Genomic DNA, 17,818 nt, shown 5'->3' with positions numbered 1-17,818 from the left:
CCATTGGCTTTTTATTGCATTGATAGAACAATTTTAAAAGCATCATCTGTGTTAAAGGGACATTGTACACTAGATTTTTATATGCATAAATGTTTTGTAGATGATCCATTTATACAGCCCATACAGGGTTTTGTAACAATGTATAGTTTTGCTTATTTTTAAATAACATTGTGCTGATTTTCAGACTCCTAAACAAGCCCCAAAGTTTTAGATTTATACTGATGTCTACAGATTCAAGCTTGCTCCTATTTGTCTAATGGGTCTTTTCATATGCAGATTCTGCTCTTCCTGCTTTCCTGCCCATTTCAGTGGGTGTCCCAGCCTAACTTCATCAACAGTGCTAAACTGGGAGCTTCTAAGTATATTTTTAAAAGGTTTTATACTGGATTTTTATATCAGTATCTGTGCATATTCTTCTTTATAGTAGTGTCTGTGAAATTTAATAATATGCGTTACATTGGTGTATACTGTCCCTTAAAGACCAAAGAACTCAATTATAAGAACATTAATAATGAACTTTTTTTTACTACGCATAATAAAACATTCTGGGCTCGATTACAAGTGGAGCACAGCAATATTAGCTCTGCTGTGGTTTAACATTGCTGGAGGTCAATAGCTTAAATCCAAAGCATGTCAGATAGCGCTGGTGCGGTAAATCCTTCACATAATAGACTTCTAAGGGAACACATGCAATAACATTCATGATGGATATTGCTCAAGCTCTAAACCAATGCAGTGCAAAATCCAAGTCACCATTGACTCTCTGAGCTGGTATTGCTGGGTAAAAAGGGCATGCATAGCATCTGTGAGTATACTGCTGAAACAGTAAACACTTGTAATAGAAATGCTATTGTTAATGCAAATATGTTGCTAAAATGTTTCTATTCAAAATTTAAATGTGTTTAAACTTAAAGGGACACTAAACCCAATATTTTTATTTTGTGATTCAGATAGAACATGCAATTTTAAGCAACTTTCTAATTTACTCTTTAAATCAAATTTTCTTTGTTCTCTTGCTATCTTTATTTGAAAAGCAGCAATGTAAAGCTTAGGCACCGGCTCATTTTAGGTTCTGCACCCTGGATAGCGCTTGCTTATTGGTAGCTACATTTGGGTTTAGTATCCCTTTAAAGGGATTACAAAAATAACTATCATCAATCTCTATGCAAAGTGTTCAGATGTCTATAGATAAAAAAAGTATAAAGAAGCCTTTATTGTTATCATGTATTATTAATGTTTTGGAATGTATTTAAAATGGGCTTTGCATTGTTATTGATTGAGTAGGGGTTGTCATGGTTACAATACCACTAACCATTCTGATGATACCATGTGCATGTGATGACGTCACCGCGCAACTTTATTTATACTTAACAATGTTAAGTATAGGAACAGGGGGCATGCTGCTTAGAAGTCTGTATCTCAGGCATCTAAGCAGCTACAGACCCCCAAGACCCACCGTTGGAAAGGTGATCGCCTAACCTTTCCAACAGTTTAAGTCTTGGGGATCTGAAAGAAAAAAAAAAGTTTCATTTAAAAAAATAAAAATAAAAAAAAACCTTAGAAAAGCTTAACACCCAGGTGGGAAAGTGCTTAGCACTCAAAGGGTAAAACCAACTTTCTAATTTACTTTTATTATAATTTTTTAATTTTTATCTTGCTATCTTTATTTGAAAAGCAGGAATGTAAAGCTTAGGAGCCGGCCCATTTTTTATTCAACACCTTGGATAGCGCTTGCTTATTGGTGGCTACATTTAGCCACCAATAAGCAAGCATAACCCAGAGTTTGAACCAAAAATTGTCCGGCTCCTAAGCTTTACATTCCTGCCTTTCAAATAAAGATAGCAAGAGAACAAAGAAAATTGATAATAGGAGTAAATTAGAAAGTTGTTTAAAATTGCATGCCCTATCTTTTTCCTGTTTTCATGCTCTTCAGTTTCCGGTTTTACCCATCCTCATTTTCATGTTTTTCCTGGTTTGACCCTCCTCCAGTTCCAGTTTTTTACCATGTTTACCTACTCCCATTCCCAGTTTATCCCATGTTTACCCACTCCTATCCCAATTTTGCCCATATTTACCTGCTCCCATTCCCATTTTTTTTTTAAACTTTGCGAAGAACTATTTCACCCTCGGGTCAGCGCACATTCATGTTAGTGCTCGAGCAATAACCAGGACCTACGTTTTTTAGCGCTCTCCATAGAAGTCTATTATGAGAGGGGCATAATGCACACATGATATCTAACCTCCAGATGTTTGCGCGCACTAGGCTCTTGCTTGAGCGCTAACACTGTACAAATGGAAGCGCTATGGATTGTGATGCTGAAGACGTGCACACTCCTGAGCTCAGTATGCTCTCATGAAAATGAGCTAAGCACAAATTTTAACCTCTGTCTGAACCGTGAAACTTTAACTTTGGCTTCCATTTCCCTTTAAAGTGCATTATTTTTAGACAAACCCCCAGCTATGTTCCTTTACTTTATATTTGTTCTTCCCTGGAAAACAAAAGCTGTATCATTTTACAATAAATGCTCAGACCTGGCACTGAACTAGCGCGTGATTATCTTGACACACATTAGATAATTAGCAGCTGCAGATGGGTTAGTACACTTCACTGCGCGCCCACCAAGCTAGCCTGGTACACTATAGCACCATGTGTGGGCATGTGAGTGGGTGGGAATATTCTAGCAAGTCGCATTAATAATAATCCTGTGGGTTTCGCTGCTCGAGTTCAGCCTACACAGCAATTTACTTGTTTCCCAATTCTCCAGCAATGTAAAAGAATTATCTGCGGATAATGACGAGCCAGCAGGAAATAATAGTTTAGAGCCCACACACTCTATAGTGAAATTAATGAAGGTAATAAAGCCGAATGTTTTGTCATTTTAGACTAAACATTTCTATTGTACACAGAGAGGAGGTTGTTGCTTATTCTGCCTCTGCTGCATCAGGGAGTCTTGTGTCTAAGAGCCTGTAACTCATTATCAGTACAGACTTGCTGTATAAGGAAGCAAATAGCTTACAGTACAGCTCTCCATAGGTGTGCTTAGGTACTACAGACCCTGAATCTGCTACTAATGTGCAACCAGAGCCTGTAACTCATTATCAGTACGGACTTGCTGTATAAGGAAGCAAATAGCTTACAATACAGCTCTCCATAGGTGTACTTAGGTACTACAGACCCTGAATCTGCTACTAATGTGCGACCAGAGCCTGTAACTCATTATCAGTACGGACTTGCTGTATAAGGAAGCAAATAGCTTACAATACAGCTCTCCATAGGTGTGCTAAGGTACTACAGACCCTGAATCTGCTACTAATGTGCGACCAGAGCCTGTAACTCATTATCAGTACGGACTTGCTGTATAAGGAAGCAAATAGCTTACAGTACAGCTCTCCATAGGTGTGCTTAGGTACTACAGACCCTGAATCTGCTACTAATGTGCGACCAGAGCCTGTAACTCATTATCAGTACGGACTTGCTGTATAAGGAAGCAAATAGCTTACAGTACAGCTCTCCATAGGTGTGCTTAGGTACTACAGACCCTGAATCTGCTACTAATGTGCGACCAGAGCTTGTAACTCATTATCAGTATGGACTTGTTGTATAAGGAAGCAAATAGCTTACAGTACAGCTCTCCATAGGTGTGCTTAGGTACTACAGACCCTGAATCTGCTACTAATGTGCGACCAGAGCCTGTTGCTTCTTCTGCAATCACAAACATCAAAGCACCACAGCTTTATTCATGTAAAGAGCAGATTTAAAGGGACATGATTTAGAAAAACCATGCAATTTTAAACAACTTTCTAATTTACGTCTATTATCTTACTTGCTTTATTCTCTTGATATCCTTTGCTGAAAAGCTGCTGATTGGTGTCTGCACATAGATGCCCTGTGTGATTTTCTCACCCATGTGCATTGCTATTTTTCAACAATGGGTATCTAAAGAATGAAGCAAATTAAATAATAGAAGTAAATTAGAAAGTTGTTTAAAATTGTATTCACTATCTGAATCATGACAGACAAATAAAGATAGCAAGAGAACAAAGAAAAATGATAATAGGAATAAATTAAAAAGTTGCTTAAATTTCTGCTCTATCTGACTCATAAAGGAAATAAAATGGGTTTAGTGTTCCTTTAAACTTGAGCAATTTGTAAGTTGCAGTATTAGGATTATTTTTCCCAGGACTTTACATTCATGAATGTTTTTTTAATGAATCTAGCTCAATGTCATGTGATATCTATTCACAAATACCGGATAAAGTGTTAACCGTGTCCTATTTGCACATACAAAGTCATTGTACTACCTCTTCACACGGCACATAATGACAATGAGCCTAAAGCAAAAGTGAGCACAACAGGCCAGTTATCGTCTCCGAAATATCTCTCTTTGTACAAATAATTACCCACGGCTTTGTTTCCATTAGGATGTCAGGTGCTAGTGTAGTTTTATATATATAATAATAATATATATATATATATATAGATATATAGATATAGATATATATATATATTATATCACCTCACCTATTTTGTTATTTGTGTATTGCACACTTTCACCTTTATATTTCCCTCCCTATTTCTTATTCACAATATTTTCACGGACATATCGGTATTGATTCGATTAGAACGATTTCCAATGTCATTTATGTTTATTTCGATTTGTTATTCATATATGTGAACACATATTGTTATTTACTATTTTATCCACCAATTTTGAGAAATGTAGTATTTCATTTAAAACCTATTCCATTTTCTGTAAGATCTAGGTCAGTATATGTGGAACAGTTTACTAACTTAGTTAACTTATTTTGTTCCCCATGGTTAGATTTAGCCTATTCCTCATCCCCTAAGCTTACTGTAGTGTTTAATCACATCGAAGTCCACTCCAAGCTGGAAGGTGTATCTGTTGCTACAGGTTCAGTTTACACAGTTTTTCAATTAATGGTTTACTCGTCTCATTTTTATCTGTTTACCTAGTATTATTTGTATTTTTTGTAAAAAATTTTTGGTTTTATTATATGTATTTTAATAAATGTGTAATGAATTGTTATTAACTTAATGATTCGTGACTTGTGGATTATATCCAATCATCTGACATACTTTCAAACTTACTAGTAGTATTTAACCTCCTGTGGTATAACTTAGCCATTGGCGCTCCTATATACCCAACATTGTACTCTTCATCTAGACCTATTAGGGGGTCTTCCTTATAGTGAGCAGGTATACGATCCTAGGCGCTAGTTGCTTAACCATATTAGTACAAATGTGTGCAAGCATCAATCACTTGCTATCTCCCAGTAATGTAGGATATGTACAAATTATTTTATCAACACAAGATACCAAGACAATAAAGTAAAATTGAAAATAGAAGTGAATTTAAGAGTGCCTTAAAATGACATGCCCTTTCTGAACAATACAAGGTTAATTTTGACTTTCCTATCCCTTTAACTGCAAGTTTGCTGTCCACAATAGCTACTTATAAAAAGCCACATCTGTCTTTACAGCTCACAATGCAATGAAACAGATGTTATTTATTTGTTCCAGTAAAACACAGAGCAGTGGTTTAGCCCCTTTGTGCCAGTATCACACTGGTTTAACATATTTGTACCAGACAAAGCAGTGATCTAAACCTTTTCTTTCCTAAGATATGGAGAGTCCACGACATCATTCAATTACTAGTGGGAATATCTCTCCTGGCCAGCAGGAGGAGGCAAAGAGCACCACAGCAAAGCTGTTAAGTGTTACTCCCCTACACATAATCTCCAGTCATTCTCTTTGCCTCTGTCAATGGAGGAGGTGAAGTTTTGTTGTCTGAAGAATTGAATCCTTTTTCAGGTACTTTTTCCTGCAAGGTTTTGGGTTTAGCTGAGTCCACGCTATTCTCTTCAGTAGAGTAGTGGTTGCTTTTAAGCAGTTAGGAAGTTGTAAGGTGGTCCTTACTTTGTTTCCTAACATATTGCTGCCCTAGTTATAGAAAGCCAGAGTAAGGAGTATGTGTCCTTTCACGCATTGTGAGCTGTCGTCCTGCCTGACAGTTGGATTGCAAGTGTTTTTGTCTTCTAGATTTTAGAGACTTGCACTTCAAGGAAAATTTAACTGCAATTTTTTTTTTGGGACATTATATATCCTTTATTTAGGATATTTATAGGCAGGGTGCAGGCACTGTTCTGATGTTTTAGAGACTGAAGGGTTAGTAACAAAGTTTAAACCTTTATTTTTTCTGTCATATGGCAATGTTCAAACTACCAAGGGCACATAGATGCATCTTTATTTTTATTGCTGCTCAAATATGGGAATGTTTGGTGCAAATATTCAAACAATCTGAGGGTTCATAGATGGCTTGCAGCTGCATCGGCATTTTCTTTAATATAATGGTGAATATGTCGTTTTAACAGCTCTTCCTTGTTAGGGATGTGTTTTGTGACGTTCTAAGTTTAAGTGATGGACAGAATCGTGAGCGTTCCTTGTTAGCCGCGCAGTTCCTGTCGGATGAAAAGTGACCCGCTCTTCTGCATTTAGAAAGCGGAGCGGTGTCTTCTTGCCGACATCTCCTGTGAAGCTGGATGCGATTGTTCGTCAGGAGAGTCCTGTGTTTTTTTCTTCGTATTGGTTTGCTACCGGAGGTCAGCTAGGGCACCTCAGTAGTTGTGAGGTGTAAAGGGCCTGATTTAATCTTAGTAACGCCTTTGTCTTATATTGTTACCGTTCTGAGGGAAAAATTAAAGAGACCGTACTCTTGATTTAAATTTTTTGTTTTGGGTTATTTTTTATAATATCAAGGGGATGGATCAAGACTCCCTTCCTTGTGACAAATGTTTATTATACCTAGAGGCACAAATTGTTTTTCTTATACAATTTTGTTTTGCTTGATTAGCTCGAACACGTGAATGTAAAGATAAATGGTTGCCCTCTGAGCCCAATAAAGTCTCTCAGGATGATGCTGTTCAGGCAGTGCCACAGCTTTCTCCTCTTACGTCCCAAGCCTCTCTGGCATCACATGCAGTGCCCTGCAGTTCCTTTCAACCTCCTGGAGGAGTATATTTGCCTGCAGATTTTGCTGCACAGATATCTTCTGCGGTATCTGCTGCATTATCTGCTTTTCCTGTATTGGGGAAACGCAAGAGAAAAACTAAACATTTATCTGATAGTAAGGTGTCTGTTTCATCTGGCAAAATGCAGGTTGTTCTCCCTCATAAGCCTGATGGGGAGGATACCTCAGTAGCCTCTGAGGGTGAAATCTCAGATTCAGACAGTGTAACTCCTTTGTCTGATACGGAAGAAGTAAACTTCAGGTTTAAGCTTCATGTATTGTTGAAGGAGTTGTTGGCTGTCGTTGCCAACCCTAAGAAATCTAGTAAACTTAATAGATACAATGATGTTCCTTCCTCTGTGGAAGTGTTCCCTGCTCCAGACCGTGTGTTGGAGATTATTATTTTACAGGAATGGAAGAAGCCAGGGATACCTTTCTCCCCTTCTCATGTCTTTAAAAAGATGTTTCCTGTTGCTGATTCCATTAAAGATTCATGGCAAACGGTGCAAAAAGTAGAATGGGCTATTTTTACTCTGGCTAAGAGAACTATGATTCCTATAGAGGATAGCTGCTCCTTTAAGGATCACATGGACAAGAAGCTGGAAGCTTATTTGAAAAAGATGTATGTTCATAAGGGTCTTCAATGGCAACCTGCAGTTTGTATTGCCACAGTAGCAAGTGTAGCTACTTATTGGTGCAATGCCCTGTCTGATTCAATTTTAGAAGAAACTCTGTTGGAGGAAATCCAAGATAGGATTAAGGCTCTCAAACTAGCCATTTCCTTTATTTCTGATGCAAACAGGCACGTTATTAGACTGGTAGCCAAGATGTCTGGTTTCTCTGTCCTAGCTTTAGCTTTGTGGCTAAAGTCTTGGTCATCTGATGTTACCTCCAAGTCCAAGCTTATGGCGCTTCCTTATAAGGGTAAAACCTTGTTTAGACCAAATAATTTCTGGTATTAGGGGTGGAAAAGGGTCTTTTCTACCACAAGACAAGAAGAATAGACCTAAAGGATGTCAAGGTAATTTTCGTTCCTTTCGTAACTTGAGAGGTCAAAAGTCTTGGTCTTCTTCCAAGCAGGAACAGTCTAAATCTTCTTGGAAACCAAATCAGTCTTGGAACAAGGGGAAGCAGTCTAAGAAGCCTGCAGCTGATTCTAAGTCAGCATGAAGGCTCTGCCCCCGGGCCGAGATCAGATCAAGTTGGAGGCAGACTTTCCCTGTTTTGTCAAGCCTGGATACAAGATGTCCCAGATCCTTGGGCTGTGGACATAGTATCTCAGGGTTACAAAATAGAATTCAAATTTCTTCCTCCCAAGGGCAGATTTCACCTCTCAGATCAGGTAAAAAGAGAGGCATTCTTGAACTGCGTTCAGGATCTTTTCTCTCTGTGAGTGATTGTTTCGGTTCCAGTAAGGGAACAGGGTTTAGGTTTGTATTCAAATCTGTTTGTGGTTCCAAAAAAGGAGGGAACTTTTCAACCCATTTTAGACCTAAAGTGTCTCAACAAGTTTCTCAGGTGCCGTCTTTCAAAATGGAGACCATTCGGTCCATTCTTCCTTTGGTCCAAAAGGGTCAGTTCATGACGACCATAGACCTGAAGGATGCGTATCTTCATGTTCCCATCCACAGAGATCATCACAAATTCCTGAGATTTGCTTTTCTAGGTTCTGGGGGCTCTCTTGGCAGTGATCAGGTCTCGGGGAATTGCAGTGGCACCATACTTGGATGACATACTGGTTCAGGCGCCATCTTTTCAACAAGCAAACTCTCAGATCTTGTTGTCTTTTCTACAACCCTACAGATGGAAAGTGAATCTGGAAAAGAGTTCCCTTGTTCCAGCTACAAGGGTGGTTTTCTTAGGGACCATAATAGACTTCCTATCTATGAAAAATTTTCTGATGGAGGTCAGAAAGTCCAAGATTCTCTCCTCTTGCCTCTCTCAGCAGTCTGCTGTTTGGCGATCAGTGGCTCTATGTATGGAGGTAATTGGTCTGATGGTCGCTTCCATGGACATCATTCCCTTTGCTTGATTCCATTTGAGAGCTCTGCAGTTATGCATGCTCAGACAATGGAATGGAAACCATTTAGATCTGTCTCAGAGGATAGATCTAGATCAGTCAACAAGAGATTCTCTCCTGTAGTGGCTTTCTCAGGAGCCTCTGTCTCAGGGCACATGCTTCCGGAGACCTTCCTGAATGATAGTGACCATGGACGCCAGCCTGCTAGGCAAGCTTCCAAGATACGGTTCAAGGTCAAGAGATCCGCAGGCCGCTCTAATAGATGCTCTGATGGTTCCTTGGGTGTTCGGTCTTGCATACCTGTTTCCTCGGTTTGTGCTCCTTCCATGAGTCATTGCTCCTATCAAGCAGTAGAGAGCATCAGTAATTTAATAGCTCCTACATGGCCTTGCAGGATATGGTATGCAGACCTAGTGAAGATGTCATCTTTTCCACCTTGGAGGTTACCTCTGAGGAAGGACCTTCTAGTTCAGGGTCCTTTCCTCCATCCAAATCTTGTTTCTCTGAAGCTGATTGCTTGGAGATTGAACGCTTAGTTCTTGCTAAGCGTGGGTTTTCTGAGTCGGTCATTGAGACCATGCTGCAGGCTTGCAAGCCTGTAAATCGTAAAATTTACCATAAGGCATGGCGTAAATACCTTTATTAGTGTGAATCAAAGGGCTACTCTTGGAGTAGGGTCAGGATTCCTAGGATTTTGTCTTTTATCCAGGAAGGTCTGGAGAAAGGATTGTCGGTCAATTCTCTGAAAGGTCAGATTTCTGCTTTATCTATTATGTTACATAAGGGTCTGGCGGATGTGCCAGGTATTTCGTTCCTTTTGTCAGGCCTTGGTCAGAATCAGGCCTGTGTTTAAACCTGTTACTCCTCCTTGGAGTCTTAAAGTTTTGCAGCAGGCTCTGTTTGAGCCAATGCATTCTTTAAATATTAAGTTGTTATCTTGGAAGGTTTTGTTTCTGATTGCTATTTCTTCTGCTCAGAGAGTTTCGGAACTCTCGGCTTTGCAGTGTGATTCGTGTTTCTTCATACTAAATTGGAGTTTCTCCCTAAAGTGATTTTGGTTAGAAATATTAATCAGGAAATTATTGTTCCTTCTCTCTGTCCTAATCCTTCTTCTCATAAGAAACGTCTGTTGCTGAATTTGGATGTTGTGCGTGCTTTAAAATTCTAATTACAGATGACTAAGGATTTTCGCCAGTCTTCTGCCATGTTTGTTTTTCTGGGAAGCGCAAGGGTCAGAAGGCTACTGCTACTTCTCTTTCCTTCTGGTTGAGAAGTATGATTTGTTTTGTTTATGAGATTGCTGGTCAGCAGCCTCCTGAGAGAATTTCAGCTCATTTCACTAGGGCTATCTCCTCTTCTTGGACTTTCAAAAATGAAGCTCCTGTGGAACAGATTTGCAAGGCTGCAACTTGGTCCTCTCTGCAAACTTTTTCCAAATTTTATAAATTTGATACTTTTGCCTCGGCTGAGGCCTCTTTTGAGAGAAAGGTTCTTCAAGCGGTGGTGCCTTCTGTTTAGGTCTGCCTGTCTTGTTCTCTCTCCCTATTCATACAGTGTCCTCTAGCTTGGGTATTGGTTCCCACTAGTAATTGAATGACGTTGTGGACTCTCCATATCTTAGGAAACAAAACCAAATTTATGCTTACCTGATAAATTTCTTTCTTTCCGGATATGGAGAGTCCATGACCCCACCCTTTATTAAGACAGTTATTTTTGACTAAACCCCAGGCACCTCTACACCTTTGTGTTATTCCTTTTTTCCATTTCTCTTCAGTTAAATGACTGGGGATTATGGGTAGGGGAGTGACATTTAACAGCTTTTCTGTGGTGCTCTTTGCCTCCTCCTGCTGGCCAGGAGAGATATCCCCACTAGTAATTGAATGACGTTGTGGACTCTCCATATCCGGAAATGTATTAGGTAAGCATAAATTTTGTTTTTTGACAGTAATAAAGGGAGCAGCAGTGCTTTAATTTGCCTGCTAGTTATGCATGACAGAACAGTGGGTCAACCCTCAGTATGGCCCTATATGCAATGCTACATACAGCAGTGGTTTACATTTTTAATACTAGTATTACACAGAGTAGCAGCTTATTATTTTATGTGACGCTGCAAAAACACCTTATTTATGTGTTACCAAAATAAAAGGGATAAACTACTGGTTTATGTGTTACTGACACAGAGGAGGGGCCCATTTATACACTCAGGTGAGTTGTGCTAGCAGCACTGTTTTTCCTTTAGGTTGTGGGGTTTCCTATTATAGCTTTAAGTGGCTTTTAATGCAAAATACCTTAATGCACATTCAGAGTTTTACTCAGGGATATAGCCCCTAGAATTCCCCCTAGTGAAGTCACTGCACTAATGGTCACTAAAAATGTCCAAGAGATTCCTGTTAGTTTTACTGACCATTAAATATTCTTTCTAGGGAGGAAATAACACAGAACAAAGTGAGAGACTTGGGAAGTTTAAAGTTAAAGTAAAAGGGTTTATTAGTCAGGGGATACGGTGGCTACTATTAATGTTAAATATAGGAAAAAACTTTAACAACTCCAGGACTAGATAGACAGATGCTAAATGGAGAGATAGATAGATGAAAGATCAAGAGATAGACAGATAGATCATTGATACATAGATAGATAGATAAATAGATTAGACAGGCAGGCAGACAGATAGATGATATACAGACAGACATATAGATAGATGATTAATAGATAGATAGATGATAGACATATATAGATAGATGATAGACAGGCAGACAGACTGACATATAGATAGATAGATGATAGACAGACAAACAGACATATAGATAGATAGACAGATAGATGATAGACATACATATATATATATATATATATATATATATATACAGTATATATATATATATATATATATATATATATATATATATATATATATATATACATACATAGACAGATGTAGATAGATAGATAGACATATAGATAGACAGATAGATGATAGAGAGACATGTAGATGGATAGATAGTAAGATAGACAGATAGACAATAGATAGTGATAGATCATAGATAGATAGATAGACAGAGTGATAGAGCATAGATATATAGATAGATAATGATAGAAGATAATAGACAAGTAGATAGATAGATGAAAGATACATAGACAGACAGATATATATGATTTAGATAAATAGATAGATTATAGATAGATAGTGATTGTTGATAATAGACAGACAAATTGATAGATGATAGATAGACAGACAGACAGAGAGACAGATTGATATATAATAGACAGACAGATAGATAATAGATAGTGATAGATAGATAGACAGAGTGATAGAGCATAGATATATAGATAGATAATGATAGATGATTATAGACAGGCAGATTGATACATGAAAGATAGATAGACAGACAGATATGATATAGATAAATAGATTATAGATAGATAGTGGTTGTTAATAATAGACAGACAAATTGATAGATGATAGATATATAGACAGACAGATATGAGATAGATTATAGATAGACTGATAAATAGATAGATTATAGATAGACTGATAAATAGATAGATTATAGATAGACTGATAAATAGATAGATTATAGATAGACTGATAAATAGATAGATTATAGATAGACTGATAAATAGATAGATTATAGATAGACTGATAAATAGATAGATGATAATAGACAGACAGAGAGACAGATTGATATATGATAGACAGACAGATAGATAGATAGATAGATAGACAGACAGAGTGATAAAGCATAGATATATAGATAGATAATAGATTGTAGATGGATAGATAGTAAGATAGACAGATAGACAATAGATAGTGATAGATCATAGATAGATAGATAGATAATGATAGAAGATAATAGACAGGCAGATAGATAGATGAAAGATACATAGACAGACAGATATATATGATTTAGATAAATAGATAGATTATAGATAGATAGTGGTTGTTAATAATAGACAGACAAATTGATAGATGATAGATAGATAGACAGACAGATATGAGATAGATTATAGATAGACTGATAGATAGATAGATTATAATAGACAGACAGAGAGACAGATTGATATATCATAGACAGACAGATAGATAGACAGAGTGATAAAGCATAGATATATAGATAGATAATGATAGAAGATAATAGACAAGTAGATAGATAGATGGAAGATACATAGACAGACAGATATATATGATTTAGATAGATTATAGATAGTGATTGTTGATAATAGACAGACAAATTGATAGATGCTAGATAGACAGACAGATATGAGATAGATAGAATATAGATAGACTGATAAATAGATAGACTGATAAATAGATAGATGATAATAGACAGACAGAGAGACAGATTGATATATGATAGATAGATAGATAGATAGATAGATAGATACATAGATAGATAGATGATAATAGACAGACAGACAGAGAGACAGATTGATATATGATAGATAGATAGATAGATAGATAGACAGACAGATATGAGATAGATAGATTATAGATAGACTGATAAATAGATAGATGATAATAGACAGACAGAGAGACAGATTGATATATGATAGATAGATAGATAGATAGATAGATAGATAGATAGATATGAAGATGATTGGATTTGTAGCACGTTCTTGGGTAAAGGGAATGTTACTGTAAAACTCTGGTACTTAACAGCTGTACCCAACCAAAACATGTTACTTTATGTTGTTTTCTCAGAGGTGTTTTAAAGATGCCTTCAATCTGAATTATTGACAATATGTCCCCATGAATAATGCAAATACTTCCATGCCTGTGATTGTCAATAGTTCTGTTAAGGGTAACAGAGCTTATGCATGATGTGGCCGCCTATAAACCCAGCTACAGACCACCTCACAGTCAGATAGATGTCTCTTTTGTTTGATTTCTGGATAGAAAGACAATTTTATACCAAAGCCATTTATTGTTTTTTGTTTTGTTTCTAGTAACTCCAGAGGCGATTGGCTTCCTGTCTGCTGTGGGGGTTTTTATCGTCCTGTTAGCTATTCTTTTCCTGCTCATCAACAAGAAACTTTGTTTTGAAAAAATTGGAGACCTTCCTTGCTTGGACCAACGAGGAAAAAGAAAACGACCTAAGGAGAAGACTGACGTTCTGGAAAGCCTAGGTAAATTTTACAAGGGGTTTTAACCTATAATATTAAAGAATGTAATCTGTAGGCTACAAAACAACTGCACTTGAAAAGCTGGTAAATCTAGTTTATGACCCAGATAAGGAAACTGCTTGCCCTGTAGCTATATCACTGCAACAAGGCTCTGATTTCCATAGCTGAGCTCTACTATGCTGAGATTTAGCTGTAGACAATTTATTTTTAGAATGTAATATAGGATCTTTATCTTAGCCAAGAAATTAGTAATTATATTTTCTACTTGAAATTCTGTGTGTTCTATGTTGGCACCATAAATGTGTTAATTTATTTATAATAATAATTAAAAAAAAATTATGGACATTAAAGGGACATTAAAGAATGTTTTTTTGTTTATATGATTCACATATATCAATAACAAATGTATTTATAGGATTTACATAAACAGTAATACATTTTATTTGTATAATTCACATATATCAGTAATAAATTTATTTGTATAATTCACATATATCAGTAATAAATTTATTTGTATAATTCACATATATCAGTAATACATTTTATTTGTATAATTCACATATATCAGTAATAACTTTATTTGTATAATTCACATATATCAGTAATAAATTTATTTGTATAATTCACATATATCAGTAATAACTTTATTTGTATAATTCACATATATCAGTAATACATTTTATTTGTATAATTCACATATATCAGTAATAACTTTATTTGTATAATTCACATATATCAGTAATAACTTTATTTGTATAATTCACATATATCAGTAATAAATTTATTTGTATAATTCACATATATCAGTAGTAAATTTATTTGAATAATTCACATATATCATTAACAAATACTGCACTGCAAAAAAAGGTTTGAATAAAGAAGTTTCAAAATATTTTTTAACACAACTTACAAGGTTTTGTAAATGTAAAGCAGTTGAGGGAGACACACTTTGAAAAACCTGGTAGAATCCGTGTTCATGGTCTCTTGCTGTAGCCAATAAGGGACAGGTGTTAAAGAGCCTATTCTGTGAGCTAACCAATCAGTGTGCAGCTTATTTATCAGATACATTTGACCATAATCAGAGGAATGGCAGCATTTTATAGATGTTTTACAGCAAAAACAGTTAAAATAAATAATACATTCAAATTAATATTACTAATATTTTATTTTGCTTAATTTTTCATTTTATGTAGGAAATCATTTGAAGAATTTTAATGTTTAATTAATTAAAGTGAATAGCTGGTGAGAAGATCTTTGTAATGAAAACTAACGTTTTAAGAATAATAATTATTATTATTTAGTAAATAAATAGTAAATAAATAGCGTTACTTAGCCTAAATAAAACGTAAATGCAATACTAGAGTTTGCAGGACCATATTGGTCAGCAGCTAAGGCATTAAAGGGACATTAAACTCAAAATATTTCTTTCATGATACAAATAGAAAATACAATTTTAAACAACATTCAAATTTACTTCTATTATTCAATTTGCTTAATTCTTCAAATATCCTTTGTTGAAAAAATAGCAGTGCACATGGGTGAGCCAATCACACAAGGCATCTATGTGTAGCCACCAATCAGCATATCAAGAGAATGAAGCACATTAGATAATAGAAGTCAATTGGAAAGTTATTGAGTCATGGTACAAGCACCTTCGGCTCTCTGAGTAAGTGCTGGGTATAAAATGCCGGTGCACAGTGCATACTTAAATACACTTTTGAAACAGCTAAAGCTTTTATTAGAAGCATTTATTATTATTATCAGTTATTTGTAGAGCGCCAACAGATTCCGCAGCGCTATAAACAAAAGCGGAGTACAACAAAACAATTATAGGGATCAAATGGGTAGAGGGCCCTGCCTAGAGTCGCACTGTTGTAGTCAGCTCTTGTGAAGGTGATCTGCAAACAGCTGGACTCTTAGGCTTACATGCTAAGGGGGTTCAGGGGATAGCAATGGAGGAGAGGAACTGGTATTAGGAAAGGTTATTGTAGGTTATATGCATCCCTGAATAGAAGAGTCTTTAGGGAGCGCTTGAAGCTTTCAAAACTAGGGGAGAGTCTTGTGGAGCGAGGCAAAGAGTTCCACAAGATGGGAGCCAGTCTGGAGTAGTTCTGTAAACGGGAGTGCGAGGAGATAACAAGAGAAGAGGAGAGTAGGAGGTCGTGAGTAGAGCGAAGGGAGGGAGAGTATCTGGAGACAAGGTCTGAGATATAGGGGAGCATTTTGCTAATACATGTATGTTCCAAAAATAATTTTATTCAAAACTGAAATGCATCCATGTGGATTCCAATTTTTGCTGGAATGTCCCTTTAAAGGGACATGAAACCCAAAATTTTTCTTTCATGATTTAGAAAGAGAATGCAGTTTTAAACATCTTTCTAATTTACTTCTATTATCTAATTTGTTTTATTCTCTTTATATTCTTTGCTGAAAAGCATATCTAGATATGCTCAGTAGCTGCTGATTGGTTGCTGCACATAGAAGCCTCGTGTGATTGGCTCTCCCATATGCATTGCTTTTTCTTCAACTAAGGATATCTAAAAAATGAAGCAAAATAAATAATAGCAGTAAATTGTAATGTTGTTTAAATTTGTATTCTCTATCTGAATCATGAAAGAAAGATTTTGGGTTTAGTGGCCCTTTAATATACCTATACTGTTTTAATACGGTTGGTTATTTTTTCTATTAATATACGTATAAGATAAATAATAGGGAACAAATATATAAATAATAATTATTATTACAAATAAACGTAATTTAAATTACAACAGCGTAATGATATGTACATACTTACATATAACAGCAAGGTTACAATACCTACATTTGTTTTTTGTGAGGGGTATATGACTTCTGAAGCTCTATGGGACGCTGCCTTCTGTGCTTTGCATTGTTTCTGTCAGTCTTTATCAGTTGTAAATATTATGTAGTGCTTTCCTGTCAGCGCACTGTAAGTTACTGGGTGAGGTCAGCGGTAGGAGGGCGATATGATGAGTGAATTCACAATATTTCTTGTTTTATTTTTTTTAGAGCAAACCCAACGTATTAATAATAAATTACTGCAAATGCCCATGATAACCATTTAAAATAAATAAAAATAAAGGGACATTAAAGAGATTAGAACTAAAGGTGCAGATAAAGAAAATACGATGTAGGGTGGCAGCCCCTAGTTCTGCCAGCTCGAGCACTTGTGCAATAGGAGGACATGCACACATGCCTGGTGTCTAAATATGGGTGTGAATAAATTACATTCCTGCTACAGCAATATGAGGCCTCCAACAGCAATCACCTCTTTCATATGAGCTCTCAAGTGGCCCTGTAGGTATTATGCAATCAGTGTATTGATACAAGCTACTTAATTCAGTGTAAAAAAATGGAAGTAAATTCCCTATCTGTGTCAAAAAGGGATATACATTTAAGAACTCTCATTGAAAAGGGGGGATGTCCACTTTCTAATAAGTAGTCACATGACCTTCTAATAAGTGAAAACAACATTAATTTAAACCCATTAAATAAAAAAGTTCAGAGTAAGAAAAGGAGATTATTCTAGAATAATGTACATGAATTTCAAGTACTGGTTTATTTCTGCTAGTTTGTTAGCAAATACTTTGAACTGTTTTATGTCTTTGCTGTTCTCTGTCCTCTATTAGTC

At 36.3% G+C, this 17,818-nt stretch overlaps 1 protein-coding gene across 5 annotated transcripts in view; it reads left to right on the top strand.

Moving 5' to 3' along the window:
- The window catches only part of SYT16 (synaptotagmin 16), a 319,451-nt gene that overhangs the window by 89,374 nt on the left and 212,259 nt on the right, over positions 1 to 17,818 (top strand). For all 5 annotated transcript variants that reach the window (XM_053697289.1, XM_053697290.1, XM_053697291.1 and 2 more), the window contains exon 2: positions 13,993 to 14,172. The gene's annotated coding sequence lies outside the window, so the exon portion shown is untranslated. The remainder of the gene's footprint in view (positions 1 to 13,992; positions 14,173 to 17,818) is intronic.

The sequence above is a fragment of the Bombina bombina genome, chromosome 1, assembly GCF_027579735.1.
Source record: "Bombina bombina isolate aBomBom1 chromosome 1, aBomBom1.pri, whole genome shotgun sequence".
Taxonomy (NCBI): Eukaryota; Metazoa; Chordata; class Amphibia; order Anura; family Bombinatoridae; genus Bombina; species Bombina bombina.
The sequence above is the reverse complement of the archived record's forward strand: the minus strand, read 5'-3'. Positions and strand labels throughout refer to the sequence as shown.